Source organism: Bos taurus, chromosome 12 (genome assembly GCF_002263795.3).
Source record: "Bos taurus isolate L1 Dominette 01449 registration number 42190680 breed Hereford chromosome 12, ARS-UCD2.0, whole genome shotgun sequence".
Taxonomy (NCBI): domain Eukaryota; kingdom Metazoa; phylum Chordata; class Mammalia; order Artiodactyla; family Bovidae; genus Bos; species Bos taurus.
Window position 1 is genome coordinate 82,606,669 of NC_037339.1, and position 13,318 is coordinate 82,619,986.

General features: G+C 44.0%; 1 pseudogene; it reads left to right on the forward strand.

Annotated features, from left to right (window-relative positions):
* The first annotated feature begins 6,709 nt into the window (after positions 1-6,709).
* On the forward strand, positions 6,710-7,724 carry LOC781100 (prohibitin 1-like; annotated as a pseudogene).
* The last annotated feature ends 5,594 nt before the right edge of the window (positions 7,725-13,318 follow it).

Below are 13,318 nucleotides of genomic sequence, written 5' to 3' on the forward strand. Positions count from 1 at the left end.
GGAGGAACTCTCTGTTTCAGAGTTGTGACTACATAGCCACAGTGTGAAGCACTCCTTCACGAAAATTGATAGCCAGTTTCTAGATCTAAGGGGGGAATTGGGCTTCCCTGGTGGCTCACATGGTAAGGAAACTGCCTGCAAGGCGAGAGGCCTGGGTTTGACCCCTGGTTCAGGAAGATCCCCTGGAGAAGGGAATGGCAACCCACTCCAGTATTTTTGCCCAGAGAATTCCATGGAGAGAGGAGCCTGTGGGTCACAGTACAGGAGGTCTCAAAGAGTCAGACATGACTGAGCGACTGACAAAGAGGGAGTTAATGGTTTTGATCAGCTGCAAATTATATCTTGTTCGTTTTCATCAACAAATGGCATTATGAGCAGAGTTTGACTGGGTTTTGTAAAATCATTTCCAGAGTTTCGACTTGGCTGAAATCGGCCAAATCACTATCAGGCTCTCAAACAGGACACATTATAGACTGACGCATCTCTGTTCCATTTGTTTGGAAACTCAAAGTTACAGGTATCAGGTCCGCCCCTGAGCACTGTTTCTATCCCTGCAGCAAGTCACCTGGATGGGAGACAAGCTCTTCATTTTACCCTCCAAACTTTTGTTCATTTGTACTGTTCTCCTTTTTGGAGGGCGGAAGGGGGTCCTTCACAGTGAATACATGTTATTGTTTAATTATTCAGTCATGTCTGACTGTTTGTGACCCCATGGACTGTAGCCCCTCAGGCTCCTCTGTCCATGCGATTCTCCAGGCAAGAATACGGGAGTGGGTTGCCACTTCCTTCTCCAAGGGATCTTCCCAACCCAGGGATCAAACCTGTGTCTCCTGCATTGGCAGGTGGATTCTTTACCACTGAGCCACCAGGGAAGCCCGTAGTGAATACCTATGAGGCATCAAAATGATATGATCAGATAATTTAATTTGACATGTGAAAATATTGGGAAATGTCCCAGATAGGTTCTTCTTCAGGTGATGTATTGGTAAATATTGGGTCGGTCAGAAAGTTCATATAGGTTTGTCCATAAGATAGTACAGAAAAACCCAAACGACATTTTGGTTAACCCAATAGTATATAAACCAGGAGAATTTTTGTCCCCCTAGTGAAGCGATCAATATTATAGTTTACAGATTTGATCAGATTAATAGTAGAACCATGTGAAGGCAAGCTACTATTTTAATTATGTTTTTCAGCCTTCATTTCCTAATGGATACTCCTTCTGTCATATTTCTCATTTACTGTCTTCTTCTTAGACCATAAGAAGGTTTTGATATTTTATAAGTCTTAGCCAGCATCAGAAGATTATGTGTATTGGATCCAAGGATTTCTGTTCACAAATTTCCTTACCTAGTGATTGAAAGAAATGGCAACCCACTCCAGTGTTCTTGCCTGGAGAATCCCAGGGATGGGGGAGCCTGGTGGGCTGCCGTCTATGGGGTTGCACAGAGTCGGACACGACTGATGCGACTTAGCAGCAGTGATTGAAAAAGTCCAGATACAAGAGTACACCAAAGCTGTGCAGGCTCCCCTGATTGTTCTCCTGGGGGAGTGAATAGCACAGTGGTCTCAGGTGGTATCCTGGCATTCTGACTTTAGAGTCAAAGGCTGATCCAATGAAGAGGGGAGAGTTCAAATTTGTGAGGAAGGAAGGCCGTTGGGGAGCTGGGGCAAAGGATTCTAGTGTAGTGCACTGTTTATTCTGGGGAGATGATCTAAAAACTCTATAAAATGTCTGGCTTGAGTGACTGGCTTCTTATAGTACTAAATATTTGGGGAAATATCAAGAGCACCAATCTTGGTTGGGAAGATGAGTAGCTCCAAGCTTGGTTGAGAATGTGTTGAGGATGTGATGAGTCTGTGGTACATCCAGACATCCATGTCCAAAGGGCAATGGCTCTGAGCAGGGAGAAGAGATGGGGGCCAGGTGGGGCTGTGACTCTCCCACCCCAATGTCATCAAGCCTTGAGGGCTCACAATCACCCAGGGAGACGAAAGAAAGGAGGCTAGCTGGCCACGGAAAGAAACCCAGGAAACACCAGTTGAAGGGTATGAAGAGGAGGCCCTCAAAGTGAGATGGGGAAAATGGTGCCAAAGAAGAATCATATGAGGAGGACAGTGTTATAGAAATTGTGCCAGTGAATCCTTGTACAACCCTTTCTCGGGGAGCCATTGGCATGGAACAATGTCTCTTTATCTGGAAACTTCATCAGGAGTTGATAAACTCTGGCAAGGGGAGCATGACTGATCCATTATATTCTCCAGAGATAATTTATGTAAATTGTACAGTAAGAAGGAACTATAAACAGAAGAATCCTCTTCACTCTATACCTACTGGTCTGGCCTTGAGAATTTTTTGCATGCTTGTTTCTTTATACTTTTGAAAGTATAAATAGTATAAATACTTTTACATATAGTATTTATAAATATGTATAGTTATAGTATATACAATATATATATATTATATTTTCAACAAAATATAGTAGAACCATCCACCCCCTTTTAAGGTCTCATAGGACACAGAAGAGATTGCAACAACATCACATCATTGTAAAGCATCTCAAAAATGAAAAAAGGAGGCAGGTTACTCCACAAGGGCAGAACATCTTTTAGACTATGTTTCTGGAGATTGACTTTGGATGAATTTCTTTTCTTAGGTAGCTTTTACTCTGCTTAAATTATGAAATAAGTCAAGGAAATGGAAATCACCAGCAAAGGGCAGGGAAGATGGTAGGTCCTGACATTTCCAGGAAATAAATGAAATCTGTTAAAAATCAAACAAGAACTCTTCAGATTAAGGTCTCTCTTTGCAGCCATAGAATCCACCCATCACTGCCATAATTAAAAGACAAATGCTAATTCATACATTTTGCACTTTGGAAGGGACAAAGTAGTCCCCCTTGATATTTCGCCAAGGAACGTTCTCTAATACTGGGTTATTACAGAGATCTGGGAGGATAAAGGCTGAACAGAGCCTAGGAGCTCTGATGATAAAGACGTCTTTGCTCCCCTTTGCCGGAGTCATTTCGGTGGGAGTCCTGGAGGCAGAGAGCAGATGGCAGTCGGAAGAAAAATGCATGGGAGGTGAGGAAGGGAAGGAAGAGCGGGAGGATGTCAGTTTCATTGCGTTCAAGCAGCTTGGCTGAGAAGAGAAAGAAAGCTCAGAGGGTGGGAGCTAGAAAGCAGCACAGGGCTGGAGAGATTTCTGTTTATTTATTTCAGTTTGGGAAATAAATGAGGATGCTTGGAAGTTGAGAAGAGAGAGAGAAAACAGGAGAGTGCACAAATGAAAATAGAGAGGAGCCTTCTCTCTTCTCGGTCCTCACTGAGTGATCTTCATAACCACAGTCATCAGTTCTTGATGCCTGTCCTCTTTCCTGCCTGGACCCCTCACCCGAGTTCCCAGCGGCATGGCCACCAGGATGTGCGCGCCTGAAGCTGTGGTTCCTAGGGTTCAGTTCAGTTCAGTTGCTCAGTTGTGTCCGACTCTTTGTGACCCCATGAATCGCAGCATGCCAGGCCTCCCTGTCCATCACCAACTCCCAGAGTTCACTCAGACTCATGTCCATCGAGTCGGTGATGCCATCCAGCCATCTCATCCTCTGTCGTCCCCTTCTCCTCCTGCCCCCAATCCCTCCCAGCATCAGAGTCTTTTCCAATGAGTCAACTCTTCGCATGAGGTGGCCAAAGTACTGGAGTTTCAGCCTCAGCATCAGTCCTTCCAAAGAAAACCCAGGGCTGATCTCCTCCTAGGCTTGGTTGACTGTAAAATGAAGATAATCGGGCTTGATGAGTTTCGGGGGACTTCCTTAGGCCCACGCCCTCTGGACCCCTCCATTGCAGCTGCCCTCTAATTTCCCACCCCCCCTGATCCAGTCTACATGTGCTGCCAGGACAATTTTTCTAAGCACCTATAGTTCCTTTGGTTTAAAATTCTTCAACAATTCTCCATCAGCTACGTTTGGATAAACTCCAGACTCCTTGGCTTGGAAAAGAAGACAGTCTCTAAAAGTCTCTTTATGAGTCTCCTCTTACTCTTTCTCCATATAGATCTGATTTCCGGCCAGGCCAACTTGTACCTCATTGAATGCATTGTGTGAGCCCTGGAGAGTATCATCTTGTCTTTTTGAGATTCAGTCTAAATGTGGACTCTTCTAGTTGTGTGTGTGTGTGTGTGTGTGTGTGTGTGTTAGTTTCTCAGTCGTGTGTGACTCTTTGCAACCCCATGGACTGTAGCCTGCCAGGATCCTCTGTCCATGGAATTCTCCAGGCAAGAATACTGGAGTGGGTTGCCATTCCCTTCTCCAGGGTATCTTCCTGACCCAGGGATTGAACTCAAGTCTCTGGACCTGCAGGCTGATTCTTTACCGTCTGAGCCACCAGGGAAATCCCGAACTCTTCTATTAGAATTTCCTAAATGTTCTCAAGCAGTTAGCCCGGTGTGTTCTTGCCTGGTCTGTGTTCTACTTTTCTTCCTTGTTTTCTCTCGTTTTTCTTTCGGCACATGTAGGTCTCCCCCATCCCCCAAACTCCATGGTATGCTTTGCATCTTTAGCACTGCCAGATGTCATATTTGCCTCCTCCAGAGTATTATAAAACCTTCCCAAGACCAAACTATTCACCATTGCACTTTAGCACTTTATAGAAATGTCATCTTCTCAAGTTTGATAAAATGCAAATAATATCCTTCCATGGTTAATGTATCTGTGTTCCAGATACACAGTATGATAAAGACAAGTCAGTTATCAGATTAACCTAAGGAATCACCTTGATTTTGCAGGACCTCTGTAACAGTGCCTAAGGCAGAATTTTAGACCCTTTGATGGGAACCAAAAAGAAAAAAGTAGTGAATTCTAAAGAGCAATAGTATAGCTGATAAGAGAAAAACAATATGGAATCAGAGAGTTCCAAGATTGAATCTTCATTTAACTTCTATAAAGTAAAAGTATCTCATCTTGAAAATGGCACTGCATCTGGAATGTGCAGACCACTTAATAATTAAGGTTGTAGCTAGACATTTCTAACTCTCACTGTCTGTCTGGAAGGGGCTGAGGTAACCAGCTCCTCAGACTAATTCATACTAATGTGAACTATAGTCGAGTCTGCTGCTGCTGCCCTTTAGTCACGAAGTCGTGTCCGACTCTGTGACCCCTTGGACTGTAGCCCGCCAGGCTCGTCTACCCATGGGATTTTCCAGGCAGGAATACTGGAGTGGGTCGCCGTTTCCTCCTCCAGGAAATCTTCCCAACCCAGGGCTTGAACGAGTGTCTCCTGTGTCTCCTGCTTTGGCAGGCAGATTCTTTACCACTAGCGCCACCTGGGAAGCCCCTGTATTCATGTCACTAACCTGTTGACATTTCACAAGCTGGTCTGACACTGATCATTTCCATCTAAATATTCAGATACTGCGCCTCATAGCCCTTGCCTCAAAATATTAAATTTCACCTTCACTCACTGGTGTACACACGAGACATGTTGAGCATGGGGGTAAAACACAGCCAGCTGGGTGAGCCCTTTGGAGTGGGGCGTGTGTCAGACACTGTCAAGGTGTTGGCAGCTCTGGGGCTGTTTTTCACACTAGATTTCGTGATGTGACAAGCAGTCAACATGGTGTTTAGACATCTTTATTGAATTTGCTACAATGTTGCTTCTGTTTTTATGATTTGGATTTTTGACCTGGAAACTCATGGGATCTTAGGTCCCTGACCCGGAATTGAACCCTCACCCCTTACCCTGGAAAATGAAGTCTTAACCACTGGACCTCCAGGGAAGTCTCAGCATCGTACTTTAAATTCATGCATAGAAATCTGCTGTCACCCAGAGAATATCCCGGACCTTTTCCTTTCTTGGGGTTTTCACGCTCCTGCTTTTCTCACAGGTGATTTTACTGTGGAGAAGATGCTTCACTCTGCCACCCAAGCTCTCGAGGAAACTTGCTGTACTCTCAGACATTCCAGTCCCAGAAAAGGGTCTGGCACTGTGTTTCCCCTTCTTCTTCCCCTTTCCTCTTCTTCTTTGTCATTCCGCATCAGCGGCAAGAAAAAGGTTTTCTCCAAACATTTTTTGCATCAGATTTTTACATGCCTAACATGGTCCTTCCAAGATCTGCAGCAATTCTCTCTTCCTTACAAACCTCAGATTTTCTGAAGAACTTAGGGAAAGTCCCTATAGGATTGAATGAGAAGGTTTGGGATATAGCCAACATATGTTCTTGGAACACACAGAATCAATCTCCAAGGAGGGGTTCTATCCATTTCCAGTATCTTCCAGCTCATCGTCTCTGTGGGGGCAGTCCAAATGTCCATCTGCCTACCCTTCTCTTGTCTCCTGTGGAGTTTTATGACAGCTTCATCCTATTCTCAGTTCACGAGTCTAGAATTCTCAACTCCCATAAGTTCTAGGATATGTCACTTTTAAAGCGTGTTCCCAGTGCCTCTCAGGAAGTCAATGGAAATAGGACTCTGGCAACTTTTTCATGCTTAATTTATCCCAGGTGGCTTTGCCATCCCAACATCTTTGCCTGCAACTGACCATACATTTATGTCATGGAGGATGGTGTGATAAGTTCATGTCATTATGTTATCCCAGATTCTGTCTGGGGTTGAATTGTAGAAATATAGATTGAATCCGTTTCCCCTTACCATTATTTTCAATTGTTAGTTGTTTACCAAACTGATGAAAAATTCTGTAACAAAAGTACATGAATTGCGGGGGAATTCATGTGGAGGTCAGAGTGGAAGCAGGTGTGAGTGGGTCCAGCCAAAGGAGACATGGCTGCCAAAGTGTTTGAGTCCATGAGCAAGTTTGGTCTTGCCTTAGCAGTTGCAGGAGGCGTGGTGAACTCTGCCTTGTAAAATGTGGATGCTGGGCACAGAGCTGTCATCTTTGACCGGTTCCGGGGAGTGCCGACATTGTTGTAGGAGAAGGGACTCACTTCCTCATCCCTTGGGTACAGAAACCAACTATCTTTGACTGCCGCTCTCGACCACGTAATGTGCCAGTAATCACTGGTAGCAAAGACTTAAACAGAATGTCAACATCACGCTGCGCATCCTCTTCCGGCGGGTTGCTAGTCAGCTTCCTCGCATCTTCACCAGCATCGGAGGGGACTACGACAAGCGCGTGCTGCCGTCCATCACTACAGAGATCCTCAAGTCCGTGGTGGCTCGCTTTGATGCTGGAGAACTGATCACCCAGAGAGGGCTGGTCTCCAGACAGGTGAGCGATGACCTCACAGAGCGAGCAGCGACCTTTAGGCTCATCCTGGATGACGTATCCTTGACGCATCTGACCTTTGGGAAGGAGTTCACAGAAGCGGTGGAAGCCAAACAGGTGGCTCAGCAGGAAGCAGAGAGGGCCAGATTTGTGGTGGAAAAGGCTAAGCAGCAGAAGAAGGCAGCCATCATCTCCGCAGAGGGCGACTCCAAGGCGGCAGAGTTAATTGCCAACTCGCTCGCCACTGCAGGCGACAGCCTGATCGAGCTGCGCAAGCTGGAGGCAGCGGAAGACATCGCGCACCAGCTGTCGCGCTCACGGAACATCACCTACCTGCCCGCCGGGCAGTCGGTGCTCCTCCAGCTGCCCCAGTGAGGCCCACACCTCCTGGGCTAGCTGGACCACAGCCCCGAAGTTGCTCAGCACCACCTTCCTTCTCCTGCCCCAGAAATCACTGTGAAACTTCATGATTGGCTTAAAGTGAAGGAAATAAAAGTAAAATCACTTCAGATCTCTTATTTACTCAATCAGGAAAAAAAAAAAAAAAAAAGGACATGAATTGCAGACTTTGCCTTGCATTTGAGGGGCTCCAGAGACCCTGAAGCCTCCAGTCCAGGCCCTTCTGCTTTACAGATGGTATTTTTTGTGAACAGTTTGAATCCTACTGTTGGAAAACGGAAACAATTTTTTTCTTCTGTCTCTCTCTGGATTCATTCAGAACTGTTCACAATGCTCTTTGCCTTTGTGCCCAAAGGTAACAGGCTTGAGAAAATGAAGGGGTTTCAATGATGATGGCTACTCCAAATTCATAATTCACCTGGTTACCGGTTCAGAATTGGCCACTGCATTAGGAAAGGAATCATGAAGGGACAACATATTAGAAAATGGGCTTCTTAAACACAAGAAGGCAGACCCTGTATGGGTTCCAACTATAAGTACAACTGTGAAAAACATCACAGAAGAAAAATGAAGTAGAAAAAGGTCAGTGGGGGTAGTAGGGACTAATTTCCAGCAAAATAAGTTCAGTAAATTTTAGAGTTGTTGTTCAGTTGCTAACCTGTGTCTGACTCTGCAACCACAGGAACTGCAGCACGCCAGGCGCCTCTGTCCTCCACTCTCTCCCGGAGTTTGCTCACATTCATGTCTGTTGAGACAGTGATGCTATCTAACTATCTCATCCTCTGTGACCACAAGTGTAAATAAAATTTACATTTATGATGGGGCTGTTTGTCTCATGAGACAGTACCTCACCCCAGGATTCATTTAAAAGAGTACTGACTACTGGGCTTCAGTCTAGGAGTTTCATTTCTTCCCCAGAGGGTTAGACTCTTGACTTAGAAAAAACATAAGATCCCTATGCCCTGTCCATAAAAGCTTCTGTTGTTTGTTTGACGAGTAAGAGCTATAGCAGCATGCTGATCTGTCTCATGCTACCCACCCAGGGACGGTTGCAAAGGGAAGTTCTATCAAGTTGCTGTTCTTCAATCCCTCACAAGATCATTTCTTTTCCGTTGTACACAGCCGTGTGCTTTACTGTTTAACCAGCCGAGGCTAAGCAATCAGGCTCCTCCTTTTCTGATGTCCTGGAAGAGCTGGCTGCACGCATCCCAGCTGCCCTGTGCTGGAGGAAACGCAGTTCCAGCTGACTGCAGACGTTTTTACAGTTGGTCCCTCCCTCAGTTTGAAATTCTCCAAACAAATAAAGCTTGGCCATGCCTCTTTTTTTTTCCTTTTAATTTATCCTTGGACTAGAAATCACGTTAGTTGGTTTTGTTTAATGCACTCTACTGATTAATCCATTTATTTAACTGGATTTGAGCACTTTAAAACCACATCACAGATACAATACCTATTTCTAAAGATTTCTTTTCTAAAACTTTCTTTCCAAGTCTTTAAATTTGCTTTTAAATCTCTTCACTATCTAAGTGATTAGTTTCCTTGAAGGAGACTCTCCTTTTTACCATAATTTCCTTTTCTTCCTGGAAGTGATTGAGGGAATGAAGAGTCCTTGAGATGCCGCGAGGATATTAGCTACAGACGATGAGAAAATGGGAGCTGAGCTATGCATTTAGAGAAGGATTTGTGATACGTGGAGATATGCCAGAGAGAGACCATCGCAGAAGTCAGATGATTGCAATGCTAAGTTAGATGTTCACCTTTGCTATCGGTTTAAGAAAGCCTTCCCTCTCATGAAGGGAAATTGCTACCAACAGCTACTTATTAGCTGAGTAGTGTTTTCTCTCTTGGTTAAGGTCAACTGCTGCCAAGTCGCTTCAGTCGTGTCTGACTCTGTGCGACCCCATAGACGGCAGTCCACCAGGCTCCCCCGTCTGTGGGATTCTCCAGGCAAGAACACTGGAGTGGGTTGCCATTTCCTTCTCCAATGCATGAAAGTGAAAAGTGAAAGTGAAGTCGCGCAGTCGTGTCTGACTCTTTTCGACCCCATAGACTGCAGCCTCCCAGGGTCCTCTGTCCATGGGATTTTCCAGGAAAGACTGAGCCAAATATTCACTCAGAAGCATGAGTAAGGTGGGGAGGGGAGAGAGAGAAGGAGAGAGAGAAAGGAGAGAGCACACCTTATGTTGATCTGATCATTAACATCAAGGATCTATTGAAATTGGCAAAAATTATTTCTTCATCACTTTATGTCACTTTTTGCCTGTAGGACTGAGGGCTACTTTTGATGCAATAGAGAGAACTTTTTCCTTCAGTTGAACAGTTCAGAAATAAATGAACGTCAGGTAACTATCAATCCCAGACTGTCTGTGAAGGCAGCCACAGAATCAGCGTGAAGGAAACTAGGCTAGCTTTGGCTGGACAAACCAAGTGACGGAGAAACACTCACAGGTTCTTCCAAGTGTGGCCCTGTGCTCAACCAGCAAAGCCCTGTATGCAGATCACCGTTCAAGCAGTGGGGCAAGGCCGCTCATTTGTAAAATTCACTTTTATTGGAGTGTAGCTCCTTCACGATGTTGTGTTAGTGTCTGCTGTAGAGCAAAGTGAATCAGCTATATGTACACGTATCTCTGGTTTTTTTTTTTTTATTTTGCATTTTCTTCCCATTTAGGTCACCACAGAGTGTTGAGTAGAGTTTATTGTGCTATGGTGGGTATGTCAATTCCAGTTTCCCGGTTCATCCCTCCTTCCTCCCCTGTATCCACACATCTGTTCTCCAAGTCTGTGTCTCTATTTCTGCTCTGTAAACAAGTCCATCTGTATCATTTTTATAGATCCCACATATAAGCCGTATTATATATTTGTTTTTTTCTTTCTGACTTGCTTCACTTTCGGCTCCATCCATGTCTCTGCAGATTGTGCAGTTTCATTCCTTTTTATGGCTGAGTAAAATTCCATTGTATATATGCACCACGTCTTCTTTATCCATTCCTCTCTTGATGGACATTTATGTTTTTTCCGTGTCTTGGCTATTGTAAATAGTGCTGCAATGAATATTGGGGTGCATGTATCTTTTTGCATGTGTGTGCACTCAGTCGTGTCCAACTCTTTGCAACCCCATGAAATGTAGCCCCTCAGGCTCCTCTGTCCATGGGATTTTCCAGGCAAGAATACTGGGTTGCCATTTCCTTTTTGAATTATGGTTTTCTCCAGATATGTGCCCAGGAGTGGGATTTCTGGGTCATACAGTAATTCTATTTTGAGCAGTTTTTAAAGAAACCTCCACATTGGCTCCACAGTGGCTGGGCCGATCCACATTCCCCTCAACAGTGTAAAGGGCTCCCTTCTCTCCACACCCTCTCCAGCATGTATTGTTTGTAGACTTTTTAATGATGGCCATTCTGACCGGTGTGAGGTGGTCCCTCACTGTAGCTTTGATTTGCATTTCTCTAATAATTAGTGACGTTGAGCATCTTCTCATGTCTTTGTTGAATCGCCACTCATTTTTAAATGCCTTTACTTATGGATCATTTCATGCTGGTTCCACAATTATTATGGGGTTAGATGTCATGAGTTTTGATGATTTTATTTGATGTTCTTGAATTTATCAAAAATGTTCTGAATCTCTATAATTTGCATATAGTTTAGAGTAAAACTGAAATATGAGAAGGTATCAAAGATAGGAAAACCAAGGCAGTCTATAGTCTCTTAATTTTTTAAATAAAATTCCAGGATTTTCATGGAAATTTCTTGGCATTTTTCCCCAGTAGGTAGATTCAGTCATTCACCTTCTTATCCTTAGCGCAGCTTTCCAGAAAAACAAAAGGGAGACTAAAAACAATTCAGCTATCAACTCACATTTTATGTATTTTTAAAAGAGCTCTATTTTGTTTTAATCTTTCAGAAACTTTTCTTCATAGTCAAGAAATCTTGAAAATGATTATATTGAACAAGAAAGATCACTTTCCTCTGAAGTCTCAAGTAAAAATTGGCAGAATGCCCTTTCTCATCAGTTAGAAGAGATGCTATTTAAGTAATTGTGTCTCATTCTTCATCTGTCTAGGAGTTATCTGTGTTCTCACAGGCTCTTTTTCCTCAGGCCTTTGTGAAAACCTCTTACACAGTTTTAATTTCACCTTCACCTTTCCTGCTAATTGGTCATTACATGCTCTTGAATCAAGGAAAGGTGAAATCTGCTCTTGAGTTAAAAAAATAAATAAAGCAAGTTAAGGGCATCGGACTATTGATCTTTCCGAAGGCTGTCTGTGGTCCTAATCACATCGATCAGCATGTAGGGGCTACCGGAAGTAAAGGAGGGCGGAAGGGCCCTCCTTTAATTTCTTATCTTAAATAGCATCCTGTTGCCAAGAGACTCTTTCACCTCCGACACGTGCTGCCTTAAGATAGCCCATCCTAATCAAGTGTCAGTCTGGGTACAAGAAACTTGCCTGGTTTTCTTCTGAAAATGTTCCAGACTCTCCCCTTGGCTCTGTGAACACGTGGGCATTGGGGTCATCTTTAAGTCATCACCTTGGTTCCAGGAAGTCCCCGCTGTGTAGGAATCACACAGTGAAAGCCTGAACTCTCCTCCCTTTGGTCAGAACTCAAGTTCTTCTGGGTCAGTCAACCTGCTGTGCGGAGAGGAGAGCGGTGTAAAGTGAGTCACGTGGGTCTCCCTCACTGCCTTGAAGGGAAGAGAGGAAAGCTTTCCATGTGACAGACTTCTGATGGGAGGCATTTCTCGAAGCGGAGAGTAAGTAAGAGGGATGGAGTGGAAACTTGGGCATAAAAATAAAGGAATGTATGGTCAACTTTTTATCTTCTAAGAAGCTCTAAATATAGCTTAAAAAATGCTTAAAAGCCACATGGGCCATGCCAGTACATGACCGTAGATTGGAGCAAGGCCTGGAGGGAAGTCATAGCTGAACCCTTTCCATGGCAACTTTCGTGATCTGTTTATAGTAGGAATATTTTATTTTATTTTTTTCATATACATAGCATATTAACATAAAGTATGTGTGTTCTGAAAAGCTATGGCAAAAGTATTTCTCTACATGCTGTGAAAAGTTAGCCCAGCAACAGTCAATTTCTACTATCTACTATCAGGTTAGAAGAAAGTTTATTTTCATCTCAATCTTCAAGCTAACTCAGAAACTGAACGAATATTATGCTTTATTAATGGGTAATCTTATTTGTTTTTTTTCTTTTTCAATTTCTCTTATTTAAAAAATAAATTTATTTTTAATTGGAAGATAATTACCTCACAATGCTGTGTTGGCCTCTGCTGTACATCAGCGTGAGGTTTACAAATGTCCCCGCCCTCTTGAACCTCCCTCCAATCCCGGCCTACCCCTCCCCGGTTGTTACAGAGTCCCAGTTGGAGTTCCCTGAGTCATAGAGCGAGTTCCCATTGGTTATCTATTTTACATATGGTGGTGTGTATGCTTCCATGTTATTTTTAAATTTTATATATACTTACTTATGGCTGCTTTGGCCATAAATGAATAAACCAGCTGCGGCACACGGGCTCTAGAGAGCATGGGTTCTGTAACTATGGCCCTCGGGCTCTCTAGTTGCAGGGTGTGGGCTTAGTTTCCCTGTGCTATGTGGGATCTTAGTTCCCCGACCAGGAATTGAACCCGTGTCCCCTGCACTGGAAGGGGGATGCTTAACCACTGGATTGCCAGGGAAGTCCCACATGACCTAT